This window comes from Aedes aegypti, chromosome 3 (genome assembly GCF_002204515.2).
Source record: "Aedes aegypti strain LVP_AGWG chromosome 3, AaegL5.0 Primary Assembly, whole genome shotgun sequence".
Taxonomy (NCBI): domain Eukaryota; kingdom Metazoa; phylum Arthropoda; class Insecta; order Diptera; family Culicidae; genus Aedes; species Aedes aegypti.
The window spans coordinates 275,608,936-275,624,888 of NC_035109.1; the positions used below are offsets into that span (position 1 = coordinate 275,608,936).

At 36.7% G+C, this 15,953-nt stretch overlaps 1 protein-coding gene across 5 annotated transcripts in view; it reads left to right on the forward strand.

The window, feature by feature from the left end:
* Positions 1 to 808: 808 nt before the first annotated feature.
* The window catches only part of LOC5576927 (homeobox protein extradenticle), a 138,446-nt gene continuing 123,301 nt past the window's right edge, over positions 809 to 15,953 (forward strand). For 2 of the 5 annotated variants that reach the window (XM_021853461.1, XM_021853465.1), the window contains exons 1-2: positions 811 to 1,187; positions 1,483 to 1,827. The gene's annotated coding sequence lies outside the window, so the exon portion shown is untranslated. Of the gene's footprint in view, positions 1,250 to 1,482; positions 1,828 to 15,953 lie in introns of all 5 variants that reach the window. The other 3 variants (XM_021853464.1, XM_021853462.1, XM_021853463.1) reach the window with 3 other exon arrangements.

The following is a 15,953-nucleotide window of genomic DNA, read 5'->3' on the forward strand; positions in this document are numbered from 1 at the left end:
TTTAGGTTAAGTTAGGTTAACTAGATTAAAAACGTGTTTTTTTCTCTTATAATCAGGTGAAATCAACTCACCTGTAAATAATCTGAACTGCTACGGCAAATGAAATGTAATATGTTGTTAAAAAAAAGTCGAGCACTCGACACTGAAGAAGTTTGTAAGTCGCAGAAGAAATAGGCCTATCTGTCAAGATAGGCAACACATATTAGAGTTTAAAGGTATTTGCTCGCCTTACAGTGATTTTAGTATTTTTTTTTTTTTTTTGCAAAAAGTGAAGTGTTAAAGTTCAATTTGTAGTTAACAAAGTGTTAATAAAATCTTAAATTTGTTTTATTAAATTAGGATGATAGTGTTGTCTAACACAGAACACCTAGATATAAGAAATGAATGTAAGGTTTGGAATGATAGTAATAAAGAAAATAAAAAAAAAAAAATCAGAAAAATGTTGTTTTCATCTTTTTGACAATTTGTTCTGCACAGATTATCTAAACATTACATTCTGGTAGGTGATTGTAAGCTTTAACAAGAGCGTTGGAATATTAATTATTGCAACGATTCCATACATTTGGCGGATAAGTATAGTTTTACCACTTGTTATAAAACCGCCAATTCAAAAGGGTAATGACGAAAAATTTCTAACAATTACTTACCTTAACTCCTAGAGGTCTCTGCCTTCACCCGTCAATGCTATATGCAACCCTGCGCAATCTCCCGATTTTTCGACCTTCGCGCACCGAACCCACAAACATTCTCACACTCACTCCTTTTTTTTCTCCGGAACGGAGCATCTCCTGTCTGTGTGTTCGGTTTGGTGGTGTAGTCTACGGCCATCTCTTCAGAGACACAGACGGCCCTGGGTTGCACATCAGCGGCCAGCAGCCAGCCAGCAGAACTCTGGGAGAGAGCAAAGTATTATAATATCGGAGTGAAGAAGAGTGCGGAGTCGAAAAATCTTTTGTGTGTTTCGCGTCGGCCATTAAAACACTCCTCTGGCTGCTCGTCGTCGGGTCGATCTAGTCGTATACTGTGTGTGTCCCCCAGCGCCATTCAGCATCAACTATCCAGCTCGGGTTTTCGGCGATGGAGAAAATCAAATTTATTCGCTGAAAATCGTACTTTTGTCGCGTTTTGTTACGGGAACCGTGTATACGCAAATGCAAACTATCCTTAGCTTAGTGAATTTGATCGAGGTTGAAGCACAGACAAACAGACGTCACACTCTCATCGATGTCCATCGATCACCTTTTTAACGGTCGATTCAAATATATTGTAGGTGGTCAATCCACCACCCGCAGCGCTCGCATCACTTTTGTTCGCGTTTGACGTTTACGCACTACCGCCATCTGTTGGCCCATCGGCCAAACACAACGATTTTAGCATTGGGCGTCCATGTTCTCTCGACTATGATTTTAATCGAAATTTGTTCTAAGTGTTACGTCTGTTTGTCTGTGGTTGAAGTTCAACACTGTATACGTAAAATTTTAGGATTATAAGAGACGGTACTTGAAGGAGGTGGAGCACCAGGAACAGCAGAAGCAGCAGAAGGAGCTTTTTCGGCTCCGGATTGAAAAACGAAAAATCTTGTAAATTGAAACAGTGCCACTAGAAGCAATAAGCAGAAAAAGAAGAGGAAGTGTTTGTTTCCTTCAACGCATATTCTAGTGTATTTTGTGTGTTGTGTATGACAAGAGAAAAAAGAGAGGTGTCAATATATTTTTGGATTCATTGATAATATTTAAGAGTTCGAGTGTTGTACAGAGTGTGTTTATGAACTGCTGAAAGCAGTTCTTTTTTGTGCTTCGGATCGGCTGGGAGTACATCGCATAGAAGGTAAAGCAACGTTCCTCCATTTCTTCTCAACATTCGAAGATGGGGTCGGATTAGCAAATGGTAAATCTGTAGCATTCTCGAGGCGTATGTAAATTCAACCCCGCAGCGTGTTTGTGTTGGTGTGCGGGAAGCAATAAGAAAACGCCACACAGAATTCATCGAACCGCTGCGCGCTGGTGATGGGCTGGATGCCGTCTACTAAGAAGGCAAGGGAAACAGACGATGACGATAAACGGGAAATAAGCAGCAGCAGCGGCAGCTAACTTTAGCCCATGAATGAAGCGCTTGTCGTGTCGACCAGTTTAGAACCTGCTAGCGGCCCCGCGTTTGACTGCTGGAAGAAGCACCTTCCCCCGCGCATGTTTGTGTTGGTAAATCGCGGATTAAGTGCAACGGCGTGCTCAGGTGTGGGAGTTTGGCTGCCTTGCCGAATAGGTTGTGCCAAGAATGTTTTGTGATTGATCTTGATCAAGCATTGAAGACGTGAGCGAGCTTGATGAGCATGAACTTCAAGCAATCAAAGCCACCATATTCTGTGAGCGAACTGTGCCACTCAATCAGAATCTAGTTAGTGATCATGAGAGATCACTGTTGAAATAAACAATGAGCTTGGAATTTCATTTATGGCGTTTTCATTTATTGATAGGGCGAACCTAGTTTCGCTCTGGATCCGCACTAACAGCTGTCAAAACGTTTTTTTCATTGAGTCGGGTCGAACCCGGATCCGCCCCAGGTTCGACCCAAACACAACGAGGTTCGCTCTGCCGATTTTTCGTGATCCAAGCTGAGCGGAGTCCAACTGTCAAAAATGGACACTGTTTACATTTTGATAATTTCAAAATAACGATTATAGAAATGTATAAGTATCAAGAGATGTCTACGAAAATATTTGACATTGTACATTATTATTATTATTGCGACTTTCTTCTGTCTTTTTGCACTCAAAGTAGTGAAATTTTAAAGAATTGTGTGCCTGACAGTTGTATCGTAGGAATGACAGAGTCGATTTAAGTTGAACCTGGATCCGTTTCCGTTCGTTTATTGCGAGTCGGGCCAGGTTTGACCCCAGGTTTAAAGCCGAAAACGCCATTAGCAACAGTAATCCAACACCAAAGCGTATCAGTATCACGACTACTGTGCGGTATAAACAAAGCAAACCAAATGTCACGGTAAAAATCAATTCAATCTTCAACGTATGGAAAAATCTTTCTTACTATTCCATCCAATATTTGGCCTATCTATTTCCATCTATTTGATTATAACGACTCGTGAAATATATCAGTAAGGATACGAAAGTGGTATTAACCTGGGAGTATTAACAAGCTCAACTTTAGAGCAGTCGTGTCCTCTGCCACCATCAGCAGAACCAGGTGCTGCGGGAAGCATATTTTTCCCAGACTTTGTAGCGTCCTATTGGTCTCTTGAGTAGGCAATATCTCTCTTTAAGCCCGACGGGCTAACGAGGTTTCGTTTATTAAATTGTGTGTCCTCAATTCAATCCCGTGAATACTTGTGTTTTGCTCAGCTGGATTTCTTAAAGTCGACGGACGGATTATCAGCTGTTGTCTTCATAGTTGGGATTTTATCTATGACTGCGATCCCTACAGGGTCTTCGAATTCAACAATCTGATGTCTGGGATCGAAAAGCATTAAAATGCACAAACATATATTGGCACACATTAATCAGGTGTTCACTTGACTGCTTGCATTTAAGGTAATTTGGCTCCTCAACTCTATGATTTCTTTGAGAAATTAATTAAAGTGTATTTGTGAGATTTCATATCAATGCTCCAGTGGACTTTCATATATTGTTTGGTTCTTTCATATTAATAAACACACATTCAACACACCAAGCTGGATTAAACACACAATTTCAAATCAAATAGATTTGTTCCTGTGTTAAAAACTATACCACAGTTATACATCAGATATAAGGATATTTCGAAAGACAAGCCCAAACATTTATATTCGTTTAGACTCATTATATGAGTCGTTTTGATCCATAATTACAATCATTCTCTTCCACTAACCCACGCATGTGGGCTGCACAACGTTTGAAATTTCTACTGAAATCGAATCTGTTTCGTAAAAAACCGTAACCTTGGTCGGTGGTATTCGAACCCACGGCTATCAGCAAGACTAAGCTGCGCGTTTACCGTCACTAGCTGGGCCCCTCTGTTCTGAATAGCATCCGAACCTTATCTACCCAATTTGCAAGAGCCATATTGCGGAGCAGGTTCACCTAACGGTTCAGGGGTTTTCCTATTATTTTTAAGTCCACGACTTGCTGGAATACGATGTGTCATTCCATAGTTTTATTCATAAAGTACCGTAATCCGAGGGCAAATTGATCGCTGGGGTGAATTTGATCAGGACGGTACCAGAAAACATTTCCTCCCAAGGATGCTGAAGGTTTCGTAGGCACCACAGACATTCCATATTTTCTAATTCATAGATGTCTAATGATGATTTTGAACTATTAAATTTTTAAAAGGGTCAGTTTTGCATAGAAATATTCCCACTTTTCCAAGGTGTAAGCAATACAGTTGGAAATGTCGGTGCTAAACAATCCACTGATGCTATGCCTATATGGTAACTTTTTGTGTTTAAAATGTTGTGTTCTCTCAACGTTTTTACACTAGGGTTGTTTCTATCTGACATTTCGGAAGGGACACGGAGAACAAAATAAACACAAAATTTGAGTTTAAAACTAGGGGTCAAAATCTTGTTTAGTTGAATACCTACAAGTAAATAAAAAAAACACAATTTAGTACTATGCCATTTAATTTCACTAGAGTTTATATCCTTTGACAGATACGCGTTAGTGTCGTGTACTAGTTTTGACTTTCGAGTCTAGTACACGACACTGAAGACGGCCTTACAGTGGATGTCGAAATACGCGTATCTGTCAAAGGATACAAATTATAGTAGAATTAAATGGTATAGTACTAATTTTGGCTTTTCATTTACTCAGAATAAAATGTTTTTTGGTTGGAAACCAAGGAAAAGCATTTAAAAATGGAGTAAACATGTTTTTTGGCCTAAACTAGCGTTTGGCACTACAATTGGGTTAGGGCTTAAGGACCCTATTAGATAATCATTCTCAAAGTGCACAAATCAAGAGCTTGAACTTTAAGAGTTATTAATCGCAATGGTTACGTCGTTACAATCATCGGGAAAGGGAAGGAATGTTAGTAGACAACCATTGTTACAAGAGACCGAGTATACCTCTGCATCTCCACAGTTGTCATGGAAAGGAAAATACATTTGATACAAACCTTATTTCGAAGCCGAAAATTATATGTAGAACAAATCTCATTTAAGTAATAATTACATTTACATAAAATTAACTGAATGCAAAATTCTACTTGATTAACCTTTCATGTCAATGAAGGTTTCAGTATACCTCAAAATATGAATGCCAATTTCATTGAACACCAGAAACACCTTCAATCTAACCAAAACACGCCCATGACTGCCCCTGTACCAGCGCGGAGGACATCACTGTGTGGGTGACTTTTTCACACTTGCCGTTGATAGTTGCCGCTGTACTCCCCTATAAATATATTTGACTTTTTCTTCTTCACAACGCGCTCCCCTAGTTCCCGCTTTTCGATTCCCCCGTCCAGCCACAGGAGGCACGGATCTTTATCGTCGTGTCCTCGTGCTTCTTCCCTCCTTTCCCTTTGTTAGTTAGTATAGTAGTAGGTATCGAGAAGCCGTCGCTCTCGGCCTCGACTTACCTCTGCTGCTCTATACCGCCCGTCGCACAGTGGCTGCAGTCCATACGAAATTTGTATCAAATCAAATTTAATGTTGATAAAAAAAAATACAAATATCACTATAATCGTTCAAAAATCGTAACGCTTTGTCAAAACATTAACTTTTGCTTTCGCCACTTCTCTTTGAATTTCTCGAAAAAATGTATTCAGAATTCATATTCATAAAATTATGTCGTCCTGAACAATTTTGGACTTCACTCAAGATCTTACCAGAAATCATTCGAAAATTTAATCAACAATCTGCAATAAACATTGAGAGTAATTTGTGAAAAAACTATTATGTAACTCAAAAGATTTATACCAAAAATCTGACAAGTCATCTTATAGCGAATTCATACGAGAATTCTTCAATGAATAGTCAAAGAATTTGGTAAGAGATAACTCCGCACATTCCCCAGGAATACTTAAAGGATTCATTTTTTTTTCAATATATATTTACACATATCTAGGTTCTGAAAGTGGCCAGAGGAACTCGGGAAAATTCCTGTGGCCGGAGTTAGATCAGGTCGGGTGAAAAACGGCTATTTTTGGGACATGCCAAATTATCTTTATTTATTTCCAATGACAATCAATGTATTTTGACCGTTTATAATGTGCCGAATGTGGTTATTCGGACTTAATGCCCTGAAGAACCGGCTGTAGATTTGTTGAATACTAAACCGTTTTCATTCTCAAAAGTAGATATCAAACACGAACTTTTGTTCACAAAAATGCGATTCCATAAACTTAGCGCAGATGTTAAAATAGAAATTGGTCACTTTACTGAAAATTTGAGACGTCCTGAAACCCCGAAAATGGTCTTTTGTAGGATCAATCAAATGCAAGAAGTATGGTTATTCAATTCTATCGTCTCTCAAAAGGTTTACACTGATGAGTTTTTCTTAAAATCCTATGATGTAGTGGCCACATTATAACCGATTCTAGAAACTATCTGTGAATTGAAATTTGCCTACATCCATGAGCTCAAAATCACAGCACTTTTTTTCACCCGACCTGACCCAGTGACCTACAGGAATAACTTCGGCCACAAAAACATTCTTGACATCCTTTGGTTACTTTTAGGGACTAGATAAGTGTACGAGTATACTGATTAAAAATAATTAAAATCCGTTAAATATTCACTGAACGGAGAGAGTTTTAGGCCTTAGGCCTTTACGGGTTAAAAACAAGGAATGCCTTTATGATTTTTTTCAGTGTTTTTAAGTGGAGGAATCCCTATAAACATGCTAAAAAGTTTATGGGGATTCCTCCAATTATTAGTGAAAGAATGCGTTTCAAACTCGGTCAGGAGATCGATCCAGAATTTCGCCTTAGGAATTATATATTTGTAGTAACCATTATGGGAGTTGTTTTTCTTTTATTCCCTGTACACTTTGTTAAAGATTTTTCTTTGCGTAGCTTTAGTAATTACTCAATATATTCCTTTAAAAATTGCGTTTGATAACTCTCTTGGGTTTCATGAAAAAAATCTATAAACTCCTTTAAGGATTCCTCCAAAAGTCACTTTTCTTGCAATTTTCTCTATACATTTTTGATGAAATTCAACTTTAGATTAATCAAAAAGTTGTTCAGGTATACCTTTGAGAGGTCCCCCAAGAACTCTTTAATAGATTCTTTCCAAAACTCCACTGATATTCCTTCCGAAACCAAATTAATACCAAATATGTTTTATGATTATATGAGCAATGTCCACAAAAAACTGCTAAAATTATCCATGCATTCCTACTGGAATTATTCCAGGAATTTTCAAAAGATTCGATCAGTAATTTGTCTAGGAACGTATCCAAGCATTGCCTTGCCATAGGCAGGGATTCCCTATCAAATTGGTTGTGGGATTCAATAATTTCCTCAAATATTTTGGATACAATCGTAGGAATTTTAAGAGGAATACCTTTCGTGCTTTTCAAAGAAGTTTACAGAATTCTACCGACACTAAAAGTAGTGTAGGAATTATCGAGCTTTTCTTCCTAGATTATTCTAGGAATTACATAAATACATATATCACAGATAACAGATGTTTATGCTAGAACAAAAATCTTCTGAAAACTTGTGTAAATATTCAAACTAAAACACGTTGAAAACACTAGCGCCGCCACACAACGGATTGCTGCAATCAGTGGTGAATATAAGTATCTTGAAATGTTTCATATTCACCACAGACATCACCATGGGAACTTAGCGATAACAGCGCCACCACGATGTTGCTACTTGTGTTGCCACTTAAAATCAACATTAATTGTCTTACACAGTTTTACAATCGGACATAAACATCTGTTATCTGTGCATATATCTATAGCGGTTGCTGCAAAAAAATTCGAATATAAATTGCGGAATCTTTCAGAATAAAAAAACAATTAAGGAATTTTAATATAATTACCTCATTCACATTGTTTTGTCCAGGAATTGATTCAAATGGAAATTTAAATGAATAAAAGTTAGTAATAAAATGCTGTTTTCCATACACAATGCCCTTGTTTTGAGATCTGTACATCAGCTTCTGGTAATTCGAATGGGGTGAAATTTTGTGAACGAACCACCGATTAACTGTTGTTTTGTCTGTAGTTAAATCTTTACATTTCTGCCATTTTTCAAACAGTGTCAGAGGATCGTTCAAAGACAAAAGTGAATAACCATGATTTTTTTATTTAATTGAAAAGGGTAAGTTATTTAATTGAAACGCACCTTCATTCTGAAAATTTATGTAATTTCTGAAAGTGAACCAAGCGCCCACAATTTATCGTTTTTGACTAAAATTAAAAAAAAAAACTTACGGGGATTTCCTTTTGTCTTTGAACAACCATCTACAACTGTTGGAAAAATTATTGTATTTTAATGAATTCACTCCAAACAAAACTTCAGGTTATTTGTAGTTTGTCTTACAAACTCCAGCCAATTCGGATTATCAAGAGCTGATGTACAGATCCCTTGGACATTTTGTGTGGAAAAACTGCATTAAGATACTTACTTTTGTCTTTGACTGTAAATAATGTTCAGAGTTTTTCTCAAAGACCTCCCTGAAAAAAAAAACTATTGATATATTTCTTGTATGAATTTCATAAAGAATATCCAGCAAATTTTCTCAGGAAAGACATCGACGGAATTGTGTTTTTTTTTTAAGAATTCTTGGAGCATTTATAGCATATTCCCAGCAAACCAGAGATCATACAAGAATGTTAATTTCAAATTGTATAAATGTACAGTATACGTTGGAATCGGATACGATGCAAAATTGAATTGATTGAAATTGTTTATGGAGTAAGTAATATGATCTGATTTGAATTTGCATCTTATCAAATACAAATTTCATTTGACAAAATATGCAACTTCAAATTGTCATTTTTTACGATTTGTGTTTTACTTGATTTGCTTCTATTATAATCTTCAATGTGAGATTGGATATGAGTTCATCAGTTGTAAATATTATATCAACAGGGGAAGTTTACACATCGCCGGGTGCATCACAAAACCAGGCAGAAATCAAAACATGAATAAAACTAACATAGTAGATCAACAACAAGAAATGAAAGTTTTATAGAAACACAATAACATCACTTTATATAAGCATTTCTGTATATTTTCCAACACTTCACTTCTCTTGGAGGAGGGGTGACTGAGGTCACAAATCGGTCCCAATTTGTTCCCCAGTCTTACAGAGCTGTCACAGCTGCATACTTACATTTGTTCGATGAAAATTTTAAATCATACAGGAAGAGAGACTATCACCCGACCGTTTCACCAAATTGTAACAACGTTTATTGTTTTAATTAGATAACCGACGGTCAGAAATCTGCAGCTTGTCTCGCGATCTTCTACTCGTGTCCATTTTCTTTGTTTGTAAAAATTAAGTTATATAAACTGCAACACACAGTCATACACGAAATTATAGTAAACGCCAAAAAAACTTGTCTGGAATTGTATTATGGTCAATGTATGTACATATATGGCCTCCATATTTATGCGAATCATGGGTATTCATGCATTTTCAACCATTCATTTTTACCGAATAAGTGATCGTTTTATTGAGTCATCGTCAAATGAAGAACAAATCGGTTGCTTCATAACATGTTTCAACTGTGTAATACTTAGAGATAATTGATGTAATTATGAAATATACCTATGGCAAATTCTCTTGCACATTGGTGGCAGTGCAGATGAACTATATTGTTGGATTTATATATGCCAAATTTCCGTGTCATTCAATAATGACTCAACGGCACAGTGGTAGCTTGAATGATTAGCGATCTGAAGATCATTGCATGGAGGCTTACACCTACATGTTTTACCTTTTTTTTGTGTTTTGTTTGTTTGTAAAAACAAAGTTACATAAAATGCAAAACACTATTATATGCGAAGTTATACAAAGCATCAAACGCACTCGTCTGAAGTTGTATATACCGCACTGAATTTTCAGGAATGTACGTATATGGCCTCCACATTTGTTCACATAGAAGGAATCTATGCAATTTAAACAATCTATTATTTCCGAATAAGCGTTCACTTATTGAGTTGAAACTCTGTTGTGCGAACAAATTTGTTGGCTGGGTTCTTACTAAAGTTGAGCAATGAAGCAATGTTTAAAGAAAGATTTTCAGGATATTTGTAGAAAAAAGTAGGATTAGATCATGTTTTTGAAAATAAATTAACATTATTCTAAAATAAATCCGTGAAGGAATTTTGAGTATAATCCTTTGAAGAATTCATCAGTTGACACATTGAATGTATTAATTGAACTCTTAGAAATACTCTTTGTGGAATCCAGGAAAATATAGTAGTTCACGTAAGAATCTCTGCAAGTCAGACTCAGCAGTCTTTAAAGCAACAATTCATCTCTAAAAAAATCCTGAAAAACTCGTTGAAGAGTACAACTTATCTAAAAGGGAAAATATAAATCCTGGAAAAATCTCTACAGCATTCCCTAGACTAATATCTTGGGGAGCTTTTATCTATATTTCTTTTGGCGTCAGTCAAAAGATTTCAACCTCCACACTCAATCACGATTTGCTTGTTCGGTAATTTTTAATACTGGGTACGAATTGTAAATCATAAAAAATACCGAACTTTCAGCTTTTTGATTGAAAACTTCTGACGTTCAGTAATATTTTTTACCTTTTACTGAACTACGGTAGCTGTCAGACGCAATTTTGCAACATTACCGAACAGGCCGAAAAGTCAGTAAAAACAATTACCGACCATTCAGTAGTGTTGATGTTTTTTACTGACTTGTCAAAATCAAATCAATCCATCAATCAAATCATATTTTGGTTTACTAGGTTTTTTTCGGTAATCGTAAAAATTACCGAAAAAACCGTAGTTCCAAAACCCACCACCGCTGGTCACCACCAGCGAGTGACCAATCGATTAAGTTTTCAGCTTAAACTGATGTACAGATCCGTGCTCTTGAAAATTTGAGGTTTGGTTTCGATTCATCTTCACCTTAAGGTCAAATTGCTAATGCTATACGTAGTCCAGTAGTTGCTTCAGTTTTCCAGCAGTTGCCGTTCGGTAATGATGCAAAGAATTTCAAAAAAAATAGTTGCACAGGTTTTACATTTTTCCCTCGGAGCAGCAACTAAAATTTTTCGAAACGAAGCAAAAATATTATATCTGAAATATTTCTCGAAAAAGCATTTAAACAGGCTTATCTTCGAATAAAAATTGAACTTACTTTATCGATTCATCGTATTCCACAAACAAAGTTCTACACATTCCACTCTAAACCTACTGCATGCAAAATTTAAGCAATGTACACAGAAAACAAATGTTAAAAAAGGCATCCATTTTTACACTTTGAGGGTTTTGATTCTTCTTATTTGTAATGCTCAAAACACAATGAAAGTTACTTACGTCGATTTGAAAAAGTAATCGAGATATCTTCATTTTATACATCTATTTAAAAAACGGCTTCTATCAGTTGATCCACTCCTGGGGCACGACAGCATTTACTGGTGTAAGGGAGTCAATTTTTTGCAAAAATCTCATTATTTATAAATTACTTTATGATAAGATAAAAAGCTGAAATTTGGCAAATCGATTACACTAGAGGCGATCTATCCACCAAAAAATTGCGCTGTCGTATTTACCGAATAATATAGGGAGAGATCCCCCAGTACCGGACAGCACCGAATACCGGACACCGTCAAAAACTTAAGAAATCAGGGTCCAATCAAGATGGTGTATTAGAAGAAAAGGAAGCTAATGTAGAGATGAACAGTTGCGTAGAAATAACACATCCTTGAAATATCTTAAGCAATTTGAAAAAAAAAAAAAAACAAAACGGATATGTTTGAAACCGATAAATGACGTATCACTTTATATTTGAACTTAAAAAAAAAAAAAAAATTAATATGGAAAAATAATTAAAAACCATCATAATTTGAAAGTAAAAATTGTAAAAATTGTATTTTGTACCATATTTGAGCTTTTTTTCTTTTTCTTGGCATAACGTCCTCACTGGAACAAAGCCTGCTGTTGAGCATAGTGTTCAATGAGCACTTCCACGGTTATTAACTGAGAGCTTTCATCGCTCAAGTAGCTATTTTCGCATTCGTATATCGTGTGGCAGGTACGATGATAGTCTATTCCCAGGGAAGTCAAGGAAATTTTCTGTACGAAAAGATTCTGGACCGACAGGGAATCGAACCCAGACACCTTCAGCATGGCTTGGCTTTGTAGCCGCGGACTCTAACCACTCAGCTAAGGAAAGCCCCCTAAACTAAATATGTTTTTTTTAAACTTTCGACCAGCTTTGGACCACTGTGCGTCGGTCGCGTCTTCGGCCGAGGTCGAAGTGGCAACTGACGACACAGAGCTCGTCGGAGTAACGAAAAATAACTAGTCAAAATGGATGAATAATTTAAACCCGAGCTAGATGGGAACGAGATACCTCCGGGAAGTAGCACTTTCTTTGTTTATATCAATAAATTACATTTCGACAGATCATTGGCAGTAGGAGGCAGTTTGTTGTGTGGAGGCCAAACTTTGGCTCAACCTGCAGCAAGCGCTTTCGGTATGGTTCTCTCATCTTTTCGGTTGGTATTAGGTACAGCCTTCCTAGTGCGGGGCTGACAAATATCGGTATTGCTACCGCCGCCAAGGTGCTCATAAAGTGTTCAACTTTATCGCTAGAGCAAACCCGATGTCATAAAGCAGCATATTTTATTTGTTTATGCTGTCACCCCAAGAGGCAGGGCAAATTTCGCACCGAGATATGGATAGCACACTGCGAACGGCTCGAAGCCCGAAAGACAGGTAGGCGGCCACGTTAGGGGGAAGTGGCTTAAGATGCCACATTTGATGCCGTTTGGTTAACCCTTCTATCGGCATCAAAACCATCATTTTGTAATTTTCAAATTTCTTCGAAACAACGTTATCGATGTTTATGATTGTTTTAAAGAAACTCCAATACCGTTTTGATTCATATTACGGACAGCTTCATATTCCGGATACTCTCGTTTGTATGGGAAACATTTCACACGAAATGTTTCAATTTTCGCCGTCCAAAAGTTCTCATTTTCGAGGCTCGTTTCATTAAGTTTTTTCAATAAATATCATTGCAAATTTATAATGCCTAACTCCCTGGCCTGGATCATGGGGATTGACGGTGCCAAAGTGAAGGTGCACCGTAAAATAATATCCGTTTGTATAAAATATCACCTTCCCAATACTTTGGCACACCTCTAACGGATCATGATTTATCATGAAACGGCTGCTTGCAGGCTGAGGATCTGTTAATATGTTTCTGCATATTATCAGGAACTCTTCGAATGGAGGGACCGCCAGGGCTCAGTAGTTACTTATGCACCACTACTTGTAGTTGCAGTTTGTTAGATGAATTGTAGCATCCTTTGTACTAATCGGTAATGGTGGATAGGTTTCGAAGCTAACGCATGATCCAACTTTTTGTTATGTGACTTAAAAGTGAGTATTCGGTGAGTTTCTGTGTAACATTCGTCGTTATAAAATTAATGATTGTGAGGGTGATAATGATACTTGATGAATTGCATAGTGATGATAAACTGTTAAAATTGCATTTGAAGTGATTGTGAGGGTTACGTTAATACCACAGACATAATAATAACAGTATGCACTTATTTCTTTAAACAAAAACACTATTGCCTAGTTCTTTATACTTTTACAATGACAGTGTTCATAATAACAGCGAGTGCAATAGAAGTGATCGAAGTATTTTTTTTTTTTGTTACGGTCGTTGTGATAATTCGTAGTTCAATTAAATAGTAAAAAAAACATCCTTCAATTATTGGTAATAAAATAAATTGGTATGAATGTGGCGTGATTGATATTGGTGAAACTTTTAGCTGTGATAGTGGAAAGTGATAATGAAAGTTCATACATGATAATCGGATATAGAAGTGCTAGTGTCAAAAACAAAAGTGACGACAGCAAAAGTGAGGCAATTATGTGACAGTGAATAATGAAATAAAATGGGGAATGGGGACCTTTTAATAAAACTATTTCGTTCTTCACTTTAACCACTCTAGTAGCATTTCAGGCCTTATCATAGTTTGATAGTAGTCTGAACTACTAGACTGCAAAACTACGGTAAGGGCTGATTGCTGCTAGGGTACACAGTGACCATTTGAGCAACATTGCTTAGGAACGTCTGTGTGATGAACGCAATAGAGGCTCATAGAAGCAAATGCTGGGAAGGAGCTTAGGGCAGATTAAAAGTGCCAGTACTACCCCTATCGCTACAAAAAAAAAAAAAAAAAAATTATAATGCCTAACTACCTTAGACGTCTCTTAGGTGGTTAAACGATTTCAATTGATGTTTTGACTGTTCCATTAATGATTATCATGAGCTGTCCGTAATTCGAATCAAAGCGTCCGGAATATGAGGCAGGAGTGAGGGAGCGTCCGGAATAAGAATCATGAAAAGGCCACACGTTTTGATTTATTTAAAATTATTTAAGTTGCGAATGCGTATTCTTTACCCACCATCCGAAAGTTAAGGGCTTCCGACGCTCGATAACGCTAAAAAATCATACAGAATGATTTATTTTGTATGGTCCAAGCTAGGTTATACTTCACTGAGGCTTAAGTGTCCGTAATATGAATCAAAATGGTATTTCATTATTTTTGTGATAAATTGCCTAAAAACAAATGGTGGGCTAATATTTTATTTCATTTATTTTTAAATTGACTAAAGACAAAATGGTGTTTATTATGCGAAGTGTCGGTCATCAAGGGAATATCGGAGCATGTTCAAAATCAGATGAACAATGATCAAAATCGACACAAATTCTGAAAATAGATGCGCTTTTTGAGCCAGTATTCGCATTGTGAAGCCATTCACAGTTCTAACAATAATTGCTGAAAACATACCAAACATTTTTTTCAAGAATTGATCATTTAAAAGTTTCTATCATAATAATGGTGTAATAATAACAGGTGTAAAATTGTTTCAAATAATACGGCTAAGGGGTCTGGGTAACTGTAGGGTCTTGGCACAGATATTCGTAGCGGCAAACGCGCAGCTATTCCGCAAGACCAATATGAAGGTCGTGGGTTGGAATCCCGCCGGTCAAGGATCTTTTCATGTTGGAAATTTTCTCGACATTTGAAAAGTTTATAAATCAAAAGAGCGTGGGCTATATCACATGTTATTGTAAAATCAAAGAAATCACCATGAATGTGGATTTCTGAGGCTTCTAGCAGCAACTTTTTCGATAAACCTGTAAAAATCACACCTTGACGTTCATTTGCACTTCTAAGGGAGCATTTATAGGGAGGAATTGCATCATCTGTACCATCTTTAGATGAATTTGTGTCACTTTCTCCTATACACTAATCGTCAAAAAAAACCCTAAATGGATTAAGAATTCTTAATGGCAAGGCTTAAGACGACCAGCTATACGAAACAGGTACAGTTTGGGTTTTCGTAGGAATTGAAGTATTTTTTATACGTTTCATTTGCTGCGATCAAAAGGCTGATGCTATTACAAAGCTATTTTATATTGTACTAAACTTTTTCATCTATATTTTGATAAATTTCTCCAAGTTGAAGTCTTTATCTTAAAAATGTTGAAGTTTTAGCCCTATTCACATAATTTCAGCATGATTTCCAGCACAGTTAATGACAAACGAAACGAGGTTTGGAAATGTTTCGTAAAACTCGATTTGGTATTTTTTTTTTTGCGCGGCCATGAAACATCAACTTTGTTAAGTGGAATATGTGTTTCGCTGTTTTAGATGATAATTCACATACGCAGACAGTTCAAGCAGGAACAAATTAATTCAAATTTCTTGTGTAAATTCTACCGTGGTGCCATCTATGGAACAAATTGCTACAGTACAGTGACAGTTCGTAAAACCACGTGGCTTCGA